Below are 10,457 nucleotides of genomic sequence, written 5' to 3'. Positions count from 1 at the left end.
TTGTTGCTTGTATTTGAATTTTGTTTATTTTAATTTGTGACCTGCCTAGAGGACATGGTTAATTGTGTGGCATATAAATGCCAAAAATAAGTAAATAACATCTTCCCCAAGACACAGAATGAAAGTGAGGATAACACACACACACAGACTGAATACAATTTTGCTTGAGTGTGATCGGAGGCTGCCAACGCCTTAAAGTTGAAATCTTACCCATTTTCCACCAAGCCATGAATGTAAAACTTTGTATTAAAACATAGGAAGCAGCTAACCCAACCTTTAGGCCAAATATCTGTGCAAGATATCCAACACACTTTGCTTCTTTAGAGTTCTTTAGAATCAGGGGCGAAAATTAATGGCGGGCAAAGAACTAATGTGTACCAGAAAATGATTCATCCTCTCATCCTTAATAATGAAATAATAATAAAAAAGGGTAGTCAGTGCTGCGGAGCTGCTCCAGCAAGCAGGTCTCCAGGAACTCGGGTTCCCTACAGAATTCCCCTTGATCTTAAAGCTTAACTTGAAACATTTATATGCACAGAGCACCTGACCAAAAGATGTGGTGGAAAGATACTTTTATCACATTGGCTGTATATCTTTCTTAAATAATACATCCCTGCTTTCTTCCCTACTGAGAAAATTGATTCTATTCTCTATAATTTGTGTGTGCGTGCGTGCACTTTTATAAAAGTTTTTAAACAGCAAGACAGTTTTAGCTATCTTCTCCCACTGTGCCCTAATTCCTGGAAAGATGCTCCATCAGAACAAGATAACTTTAGCCAGGGCAAAACCTTTAAAAGAAAGAAAGAAACAGTATTACGGCTAGGCAAATGGCGATTTGTTCTTAAGATCATTTTGCCATCTTGACTGCATATAAACAGAAGCTGCTGCTTGTATACTGAACTAAGGGAAATCCAAATTGTTCAAGGAATCCCAATACTGTGCTCAGAAAACTCAAATTCTATGGGCTGGCTAATTTATGCTGATTCAAAATATTTCTTTGCGTTTACTTCTTTTGAGCCAGTGTGGTGTAGTGGTTAAGAGCGGTGGACTCGTAATCTGGGGAACCAGGTTCGCGTCTCCGCTCCTCCACATGCAGCTGCTGGATGATCTTGCGCTAGTCACACTTCTTTGAAGTCTCTCAGCCCCACTCACCTCACAGAGTGTTTGTTGTGGGGGAGGAAGGGAAAGGAGAAAGTTAGCCACTTTGAGACTCCTTCAGGTAGTGATAAAGCGGGATATCAAATCCAAACTCTTCTTCTTTCGATAATTTTGCGTCCAATGACCATTTCCTGGCATCTCAGGTAAGTCAAAAACAGAGGTTGTTTTTTAATTACAATTTTATTTTAATTACATAATTACAGTTATGAAAATACATACAAAAACCTTACTATTAAATCATTTAATCATATTTAAACCCAAATATGTATAGGATAGAAAATATGCAATAGTTGAAAATTTCAACTGTAGCAATGAGTCAGACTTATATCAATGAAAATAATATATACAGTTTAAAATTACATTCATATTTCAGATTCCAGTGATTTATGAACAAGCCTATCTGCTGTACATTGTCTTTTAAATCTCTTACAATATGTAAGATTTCTTTACAACGTCACAATCCAAACTTGCTCATATCAGGATGATTTTTCAACTATAGAAAAGCTTCTAATATTTGCCTGAGTTGATAAAGAATTACAAAGATAACTTAGATCTTACACAGTATTGGAAGATCAATAATACCAGACAATTGATTTGTGTTTTGAAATGAAAATTCTCTACCCTCCAGAAGATGCAGAATAAAAGCCCAATTGAACCCAGTTGAAGAGCCTTAAAATAATAGTTAATTGCACATTTATAGCCCACTTGTAAAATTTATGCAATGGCGTGACTGCTTCAGGTCACAAGGTGGGGTGAAACAAAGATTAACCAATCGTAGCAGGACACACTTTCCCCCCTTAAAATGGAAGACAGATTAGGGTTTGGGTGAAAGAAAGGTTAACCAATCATAGCAAAATGTATTGTTGACCCTTAAGAAGGAAGCAGGGTTGGAAGAAACAAAGGTAACACAGAGCGCTACAAATTATATATAATTTCTACACTTTAGCTTCTTGCATTTCTGACCCTCCATGATATGGTCACAGGCAGGGAAAAGCTTCTCATCTGCAGAATGCCAATGGAGAAGGCTAAGATTCTCTAGAAACCTGGGAGTCTGTGTGGGGTTTAAAAACAAACCTGTTGTTTATTTTGAAAAGCACTCATCCACTCTTAACAGGATTAATAATTAATATTTACATAGCATTTTACAAAAGAAATATCACTGCATCAAAATTTTCATACTATAAATGCTGGAAACTATTATGGATTCCCATTCCTTTCAGCTGGGATCTGCATTCATTTGCTGTCTCTTGACCTTTTTCACTCTTGACCTTTTTCACTTCAGAGCAAAGAGCAAATTGCAAAATGAGGACATGGGGAGAGAGACAAACTGTGTTCCATTAAAGAGAGAAAGTGGGGGGAAAGGTTAACATTGGTTTGCTAAAAAAAGATCTAAAGCCTTGACTCTGAAAAATAGGTTAGGATCTGAGAGTGGAATCCATTTCACTCTTCCTTGGACAAAATCTGGTGTCATTCCTTCAAGGAAGCCCAAAGATGGGACCCAACTCCACACCCTAAGTGGAACCGCTCAAAGTAACAGTTGCTGGAGAGGGTATGGAGAGTTAGGTATGTTTATTTTTCCATATGTGGTAGACATGTCTAGTGATCAAAAAATATTTGGGAAAATATATTTCGTGAAATCCAGCCGATCCTTGGACAGAATTTAATGCCTGACCAACTCATGGCATTGCTCTCTAGAGTTGTGGACGAGGGTAAGATTGTTGTTGGTTTGTTGTTGTTGTTTTTTTTAAAAAAAGGCCTGTTAAGCTCTTTCTTTGCAGCAACATGCATTGTGGTGGCTCATAATTGGAAGCAGATTAATGGAAACTTGACTGAGCTATGCCCAAGTTTGGCATGGATGGAAAAATTGACAAAGTTAAAATCCAACAAAGATACATTCTGTGCAGAATGGTTGTGACCTCCAGGTATATATCGAATAAAAAGAATGATGGGAGCCCTCCCTTAGCACATGCTTCTACCATATTGTCCTTTTCTTGTCTGATTACATAACATGCCCTTAATACTGCTATTTTTTGTTTATTCACCATAGCATACTGAAACATTTTTACTGGAAAAAAACCCTTCTTCCATTTTCTTAAATGAAAAGATTTTCTTGGTTTCGTTTTTACAAGTATATGTAAGCTCCATTTTCCTTTATTTATACATTTTCTTGTTATACCTTATGTATATTGCTTTATCTTGTCTTGATGTACCTATTTAATTTTGGTGGCATGTTGCTGTATATGTCATTTCTTTCTGTATTGAAAATTATGAGCATCCCTTTCCAAAAAGGATTTATTAGAATTGTTAAAAAGTGCAGTGATGGGTAACAAAACTGGAAAAACTATTGTCAGAGCACTGAGGGCAACTGTCTTTATAGATTAAAGTGGCCATGTAGCCGTCATTGACAATCTACTGAGGTCTGATCAACAGGTACTGTATGTTGTTTCTTCCGTGTGTCAGTTTATATTGTGGCTGCTATTACCAGGAATTCACTGCACAGCTTCCTTAGTAGGAATAGCCCTAACATTAGGCAGAGTGGGGCATCTGCCTCAGGCGGCAGCTGATACAAAACAGCAGCAGTCCAGCCACCATGCTACCTATCAAAGAAAGATTCAACAGCCAGTTGGGTCAGATTCTGTACAAGGAGAGAGAGAGAGAGAGAGAGAGAGAGAGAGAGAGAGAATCGTCTTTTGCTTCAGGCAGAAAAAAATGTACGGTGTTCTTCCTTAAGTTCCAAAATGTCGTGTCAGAGGAGGTTGAGAAGTCAACATCTCTGGATTTCAAAAAAGATGTAAACATGTTTATTATGTCAATAATTAGTGCTGTGATTTGTTGTTAACTGCTGCAACCTGTTAGGAAAAAAAGAGTGGTGTTTAATTCGTTTATACAACAAAAATACCTCAGATTGCTGTTAACAGTTCAGAATTGAAATGAACTTGCTCCTAAAGATGCTTCTCAAAAATCTCCTTTGTCATTATTTAAAATAAAAATACTATCCACAAGTCCACTGGGTGCTCAAATATTCTCTGAATATTAAATGTCACTATTTTAGGCATCCAATGGTTTTTTAATTTCAATGTTTGATATATGGCAGCTGATATTTTCTCCATACCTGGGAGTTGATCTATAACAACATAACATTTCGTATTCGTCAGTCTTGACAGCAGACATGCAATGGTGTACCATAGTGGTTTTCAAACTTCTCAATTTCAGGAAAATGTTCCACACTGAAGATTGTCAAAATCAAAATAGTCAAGAAATGTTCAAACGAGTCCAAAGCAATAGAATGTATAATTCTGAGCTGAAAGCATCACATTCAAAATCCGTATTTGGCACTGAAATTTCTAATTCAAAGTTGTGAATAGCAAAGTGGGAAAATGGATGAACTTCAAGTATTTGTGGATTCTTGTGTCAGTTCCACGTGAAATGATTACTAGGATAAGACCATTCCATAGTCATCTGAATTCGAGTAAGTAGATTTCCCAGTATCCAGGTTACTTAAAAGGCTCCTCAGATGTGTTGGAACCTTCTGTGGGATCCTAAACCTCTTCCTTAGATGCCATCATGGTCTCTGTTAGACTGACTCCTGACACCCACAGTGATACCCAGTAAAGAAATTGGAACATGTTCAACATTTTAAATGCCAGAGTTATTGCTGGCACTGTGACAGGCCAGCAGGAGCAGGCTGAAAATACGTCTCCAAGTTTCAATTAAGAATCATTTCCCATATCAGAATTGTTATCATTGCATTAATTTTGTACTGATTGGTTCCACTTGTTTTGTAGGGTTTTTTTGTGATGCATGAAGAATAATCAGTTTATTTTCAGGTTTCGTTATGGGTTTCAGGCACTCTTATTGACAATTTAATCCCAAGAAGACAACATTACAGGAAATATTACTAGACTGTTACCTATGTGCATGAAGTCATGTACAATATTTTTCTCAATTGCTTCACTGTTACATTAAATATAATCTAATATAATATTGTGTATTTCTCCACAGTTATTTACAAATACACATTTCAGAATATAATAACAATACTCACCGTAGTCAGGAAACCAGGAATAATCTTTGTTCTTCTACCGTATTAAGATCTTCTGAAACTTTTACAGAATTACTTAGCAAAGACCAATAGTGACATCCAGTGGCCATTAGGAGCACATCTACAAACTGCAAACAAATGTTGCGCATTGTATTATAACTTGAAACAAAATAATTGCAGTGCTCAGGTGCAGAAAAAAAAGGGATATGAACACAATACCCTGTGAAAAGAGAAGGACACCCACAGTTTTGTTGCATTTGGCACAATATTTTTAAATAACTCCCAAGACACGCAGGATGGGTGCCTAAATGCTGGAAAGCAACAAAGTCACAATGAGGTTAAGAATCTTGAAATCAAAGAAATCTCCATGGGATCATGGCTTACAAGCCTTTTTAGACCAAGCAGCCCACAGATTGGGAACATTGGTAAAACACGAGAAGGAAGACAATTTGATAGATGTGATGAGAGGCAAATACTTAGGGTTGTATACCAGCTGAGGAGAGAAGCACCTGAAAGATCATTGCCTTCTGTTAAAAAAGTTTTACCTTTTCCCCTATGTTTAATTTGCTCTTCCAGTTTCCAGAGCCAGAGGTGGTATAGTCACACAAGGGTGTGGGAGACTATACATGAGAATAACCTTATTAATGTTTTACATTTTTTCATTTGTACATGACTGAGAACCATAATAAACAGTTCATAACAAAACAACTTCTATGACCTTGCTTGCACTAATAGGACTTTTAATGTGTGCTGTACTTGTTCTTTTTAAGGAGATGCAAACCATCTTGACTTATTCTGTGTTCAGTGTATCTTTGGACCAAACTTCACATTGCCTTAATGATGTGGTTTACCCTTTAAAGCAAAGAGGAGTTGTTGTCCCCAAGGCAAGTATGCAGACATGGAGGCCCTGATCCAGATCAGGACCACAACATGGAGCGAGAGGTTAAAGCCCACAGTTTCCAAGCCGGGGTCCCAACCTGTTTGTAAAAAGAAAATATTGCACTTACATGGTTAACAGAATGTGTAGTTTGGCCCTATGCTGTTGGATATTACCTATGAATGGAATCTCTCCTTAGGAGGACCAGTGCTTCTATTGCACAGAGTGAGGCAGAGCTACATAGCAGATCTCACACTTATACATGACTTTTTGTATGTGACAGCACTCACACGACACAAACAGATAGACAGACTTTAGCAAAGTTTCACAATATGTACTTGGAATCTATGCTATCACAAAACAAACTCCAATAAGCTAACAAGCTTTCCCTAACTTTATTTTACCTCTATTCTATGAAACTGAAGGTGATTCTGCGTTCTTGTTGGCACTGCATTAAGCAATGCAATTATTTTGCAAGTGTTCAACATCAATTACATTCTCTGTTTTGCACACAGCTTCCCCATTTTATTTTAAAAACAAAAGTGTTAATGGGGGGGGGAGGCATGGGGTGTGTATAATAGAGAAAGTAGAAATGCTTCTGGCATAAGTCAAGGTTTTAGCCTGCAGGCAAAACATGAAATAGCTGTTAAATGTGAAGGGACCAAAAGGAAAAAGAGAGATAGCAAAAACAACCATCCCAGGAACTTCTGCTAATGACCACCATTTGTCCTCCTGTGACATGTTCTGTAACTAATAGCACATGACAAAGTGTGTGTTATGGGCTTTAAAACCGGAAATTGAGGGACATCCTTTTTGGAAGGCTAAGTGATTTTAGTATATGAGTGAATTCACAATGAAATCATACAAGGGTCTAAATCAGAGATGGGGAACCTGTTTCATCGCACGCAGCTCCCTAGAATACCAGGGGCATCGTGGGCCCCACAGCACGAGAGACTGCGCTCAGGAGCCCTCCTCACCTCACCATTCCACAGCGAGGCAAGAAGATCACTGAAAGGATCACCTGGTAACGTGCTATTGATGGCCAGCACTTGGACTAAAATGAAATTATATTTGTCTCTGTGTCTTTTAAAATTACTTCTAAAACAGAGCTAGCTGTTTTCTCACTGCCTGAAATTTGGGGAGTCGGGGGGGGGGTCTGATTCCTTGGCAGGATGTAGTAGAATACTCAAAAAGGCCAATGCCCAGGAAAACAGTGAGTCACAGAAGCAGAAAAGCAACTGAGTTTTTCATTGGAATCGGTGGAAGACAACAGATTGGAACAACAAAACAAATGAAAAGCTAATACATGAAGCAAAACGAACCTGGTTTTTAAGAACTAAAATATGAAGCAACTGAGGCTTTCAGTCTTAAAACGAATGGAAGAAACGAATGTACTTTTTCCGGCATATGTAGGGTATATCATCAATTTTCTATTGCCTCTGGAGACCAAAACCTAACTTGATCATCCCAAATTCCGTTTTGTCCTCCAGCCCATGCATAGGAAATGCTGGGGGGGGGGGGACAACTGAGAAATTTTGGGAGTTTTACTTTTGGGGAGTTAGTCTCACAAACTACAAATCCCACCGTTCTCTTGCTCTCCCTCCCTGTCTTATAAAGGGGGGGGGGTCACAAAATTGTAGTTTACTGTTCAGAGTGCTTCCTGGTTTTGTCATAATATTACTTCTGTTTTGCTCAAAGAAATTTCACAAGATCCTATTACTGTCCAATGAAAAATGTTCAGTATAGTACCACATTTATCCCGATAATCCAAAACAGAGGTTCCCAACTATGACCACCAGTTTTCCATGAGCTTCATCCAGGTGGTCCATGATGTGTCTGTGAAGAGCGGCAGGAGCAGTGGCTGTAGCACATTAAATATTCACCTTGATTATTAATTTTATATTGTAATTTTTATTATTATAATTTATATATAAATTCAAGTTGTAAGACAATAGAATACAATGCAAGAAAGAAAAGAAGCAAGAAAAATACAACAAAAAACCATGAAGCATTTAGCACTAAGTGGTCCCTCAAGAACATCAGGAATTTTTCAATGGTCCATAGGGAAAGAAAGCTTGGGAAATTGCTGGTCTAATATACAGGCAGTGACCAAATTGTGTGGAGTGGGAGGGTTATGTTCTGGAGGTTCTCCATGCAATCAAAGGGGCAGGAGGGCAGCGCTACTGCAGTTGCCATTCCTGAAATCACATAGCTTCACCCTGGCCCACCCTGACATCCAGGTCTGCTAACCAAAAACCTACACATAGGCTCTTCTCAGAGTAGGAACATTCACATATAATGCATAAAGGCAGCTACTGACTTCACGCTATAGTTCATTTTGGAATTCGCTTCCTGTTGCATCCTCTTTATCAAGAGCATTTTAAGCTGATTGAGTGAAAGTGTCTCCCTTTTAAAAATGATTTGTTTACTACCATTTGCCAGGCAAGAGTTTCCCACAATCTCTCACTTTCTCTTCATGCAATTTCGCCATCATTCCAGATATAATATAAGGGGTTGACAAAAACAAACAGCCATACAAAAACTAGGCGCTTAGCCAGACATTTTAAACTTTGAACTCTGCTAAAAGGGTAAATGTTTCACACAGCATAGCTTCTCCCTTCTTCCTCTTTTCCTCAGGCTACACAGACTTTTGTCAAGAAACGGACTAATGAATGTCCTGGATGGAACAATTTCAGCAATAAATGGTATTCCTGGAAAGCTTGGGTTAGAATAACTCTGATTTGTATCTTACTTCTAATTAAAAACAACAACAACCCAAAGTTTCTACTCCAGAATTAGCCAACACAAGCCGCACTAACATGATACAGTCAGCTCCATGGCGGCGGGGGGGGGGGTGTGATCAGAGGCATCCATTAAATTCTGAGCCAGCCCCACCGCTGTCGTGTGATGGCATGAAGGCAGGGCCAAGGATGTGTCAATGGAACCACCACGTTGTTAAAGTCCTGTTGGGCAGTGGCTGAGGTCAGGATTGCATCCTAAACCTTGCCCTGCATGGATATTCCAGTCAAAAATTTCAGCCCCATTTTTCTTACTTTTGACATTTTAAATCTTTAATGAGCTTGCTTATCCAACTGGTAAAATCTGTAAGTCAAGTAAGTATTTTTCAGATGTATACGCAGCTATTTATTTATTTAATGAATTTCTACCTGGCCTTTTTGAGAAAGCTTCTCCACAAAGAGAATTGGCACAATCTCCACAAAGAGATGGCAATTGACTTAGAATCTCAGTTGATAATACTTGTACATTATAATGGACAATAATGGCAAATTCTGTATGTCTGAGCCTCTGAATACTCAGCAACTACACGAAGACAGGTTAAATACATTGTGTAAATAGATACAAATGGCATGTAATTCTTTATTACTGTTGCAACAGCGAAGTGGATTTGTGTCACTTTTTCAAAAAGAGAAGCACTTGGAATTGTAGGCACAGATGGTGATTCTTCGCCTGTAAATTGTTTCTTTTAGGAAGCACAAAAGAAGAAACTTGTTTCAACAGCATTCCTTCAGGAACTGAACATTCTAGTGCCACATTTTTGCAGAAGAACAAAGACGTTTGCCCTGTGCAAAGACACTTGCCCCCAAGTGCTTCATTCTGCATTGTGTGGGCTGCATAAATGCTTGCTGTTTTTTTCTAAAAGGCTTTACTGCCTGTTTGAATCTCATACGCTTCAAATGGGTTGTGGTTACCCTACAAAAATGCTGGAAGGCTGAGCAGTAGTGCTAAGGAGTGTCATTCAGCCAACCGACATTTTTCCTTCCTGCGTTCTCTACGAGAGCAAAACTGAGATCAAGGAGGAGAAAGCAGACAGCCTGGAGTCCTGGACCACCCCTTGAAGTTGTTTTAAGTAAGAAGACAGGAGGGCTTGACGGAATCAAGCCAGGTTGGTGTCCTATTTGCCCACTGGACCAGCCCCCCTTGGTTCTAGGCACCCCACAATATTATGTGTGTTTCCATCAGTATCTCCACAATCAGAGCCAGGTGATACAGGGAACAAAGTAGGCAACATCAGGCACCAGCTCCGATCGAGTGAATCACATTTACAAAGTAAACAGCAGCCACAAAAGTAGACTTTCCTTCTAATGCAAACAGGAGATGGGGGACAATCCAGATTTATACCACGGGGGGTGAAGGGTTAAAGTGCCCCTTTTATGTATCACGCCAGGTCCCAATCCAAAGCAGGGCCTCTTGAGCCTGCTTTTAACTTTAAAAGGAGCCACGCAAATCTAGTTCAATCCTAGCTTGAGTGTTCTAGTGGGTTTTGTTTTGATGTCCTTCCAAGAGATAAAGACTCATAACTTTCACAGCCTTTCCTTCTGAAATATCAAAAGAGCCATCCAAGCTCAAAGCAGATCAAAG

The 10,457-nt window shown here is 38.9% G+C and overlaps 1 long non-coding RNA gene across 1 annotated transcript in view; it reads right to left on the bottom strand.

Annotated features, from left to right (window-relative positions):
- Positions 1–3,478: 3,478 nt before the first annotated feature.
- The window catches only part of LOC310852572, a 32,029-nt gene continuing 25,050 nt past the window's right edge, over positions 3,479–10,457 (bottom strand). The window contains exons 3-4 of the long non-coding RNA XR_014568278.1: positions 5,204–5,328; positions 3,479–4,007 (exon numbers count right to left, since the gene is read on the bottom strand). This is a non-coding gene — a long non-coding RNA (uncharacterized lncRNA). The remainder of the gene's footprint in view (positions 4,008–5,203; positions 5,329–10,457) is intronic.

Source organism: Podarcis gaigeae, assembly GCF_964106915.1.
Source record: "Podarcis gaigeae genome assembly, chromosome: 9".
In the NCBI taxonomy this organism is placed as follows: Eukaryota; Metazoa; Chordata; class Lepidosauria; order Squamata; family Lacertidae; genus Podarcis; species Podarcis gaigeae.
The sequence above is the reverse complement of the archived record's forward strand: the minus strand, read 5'-3'. Positions and strand labels throughout refer to the sequence as shown.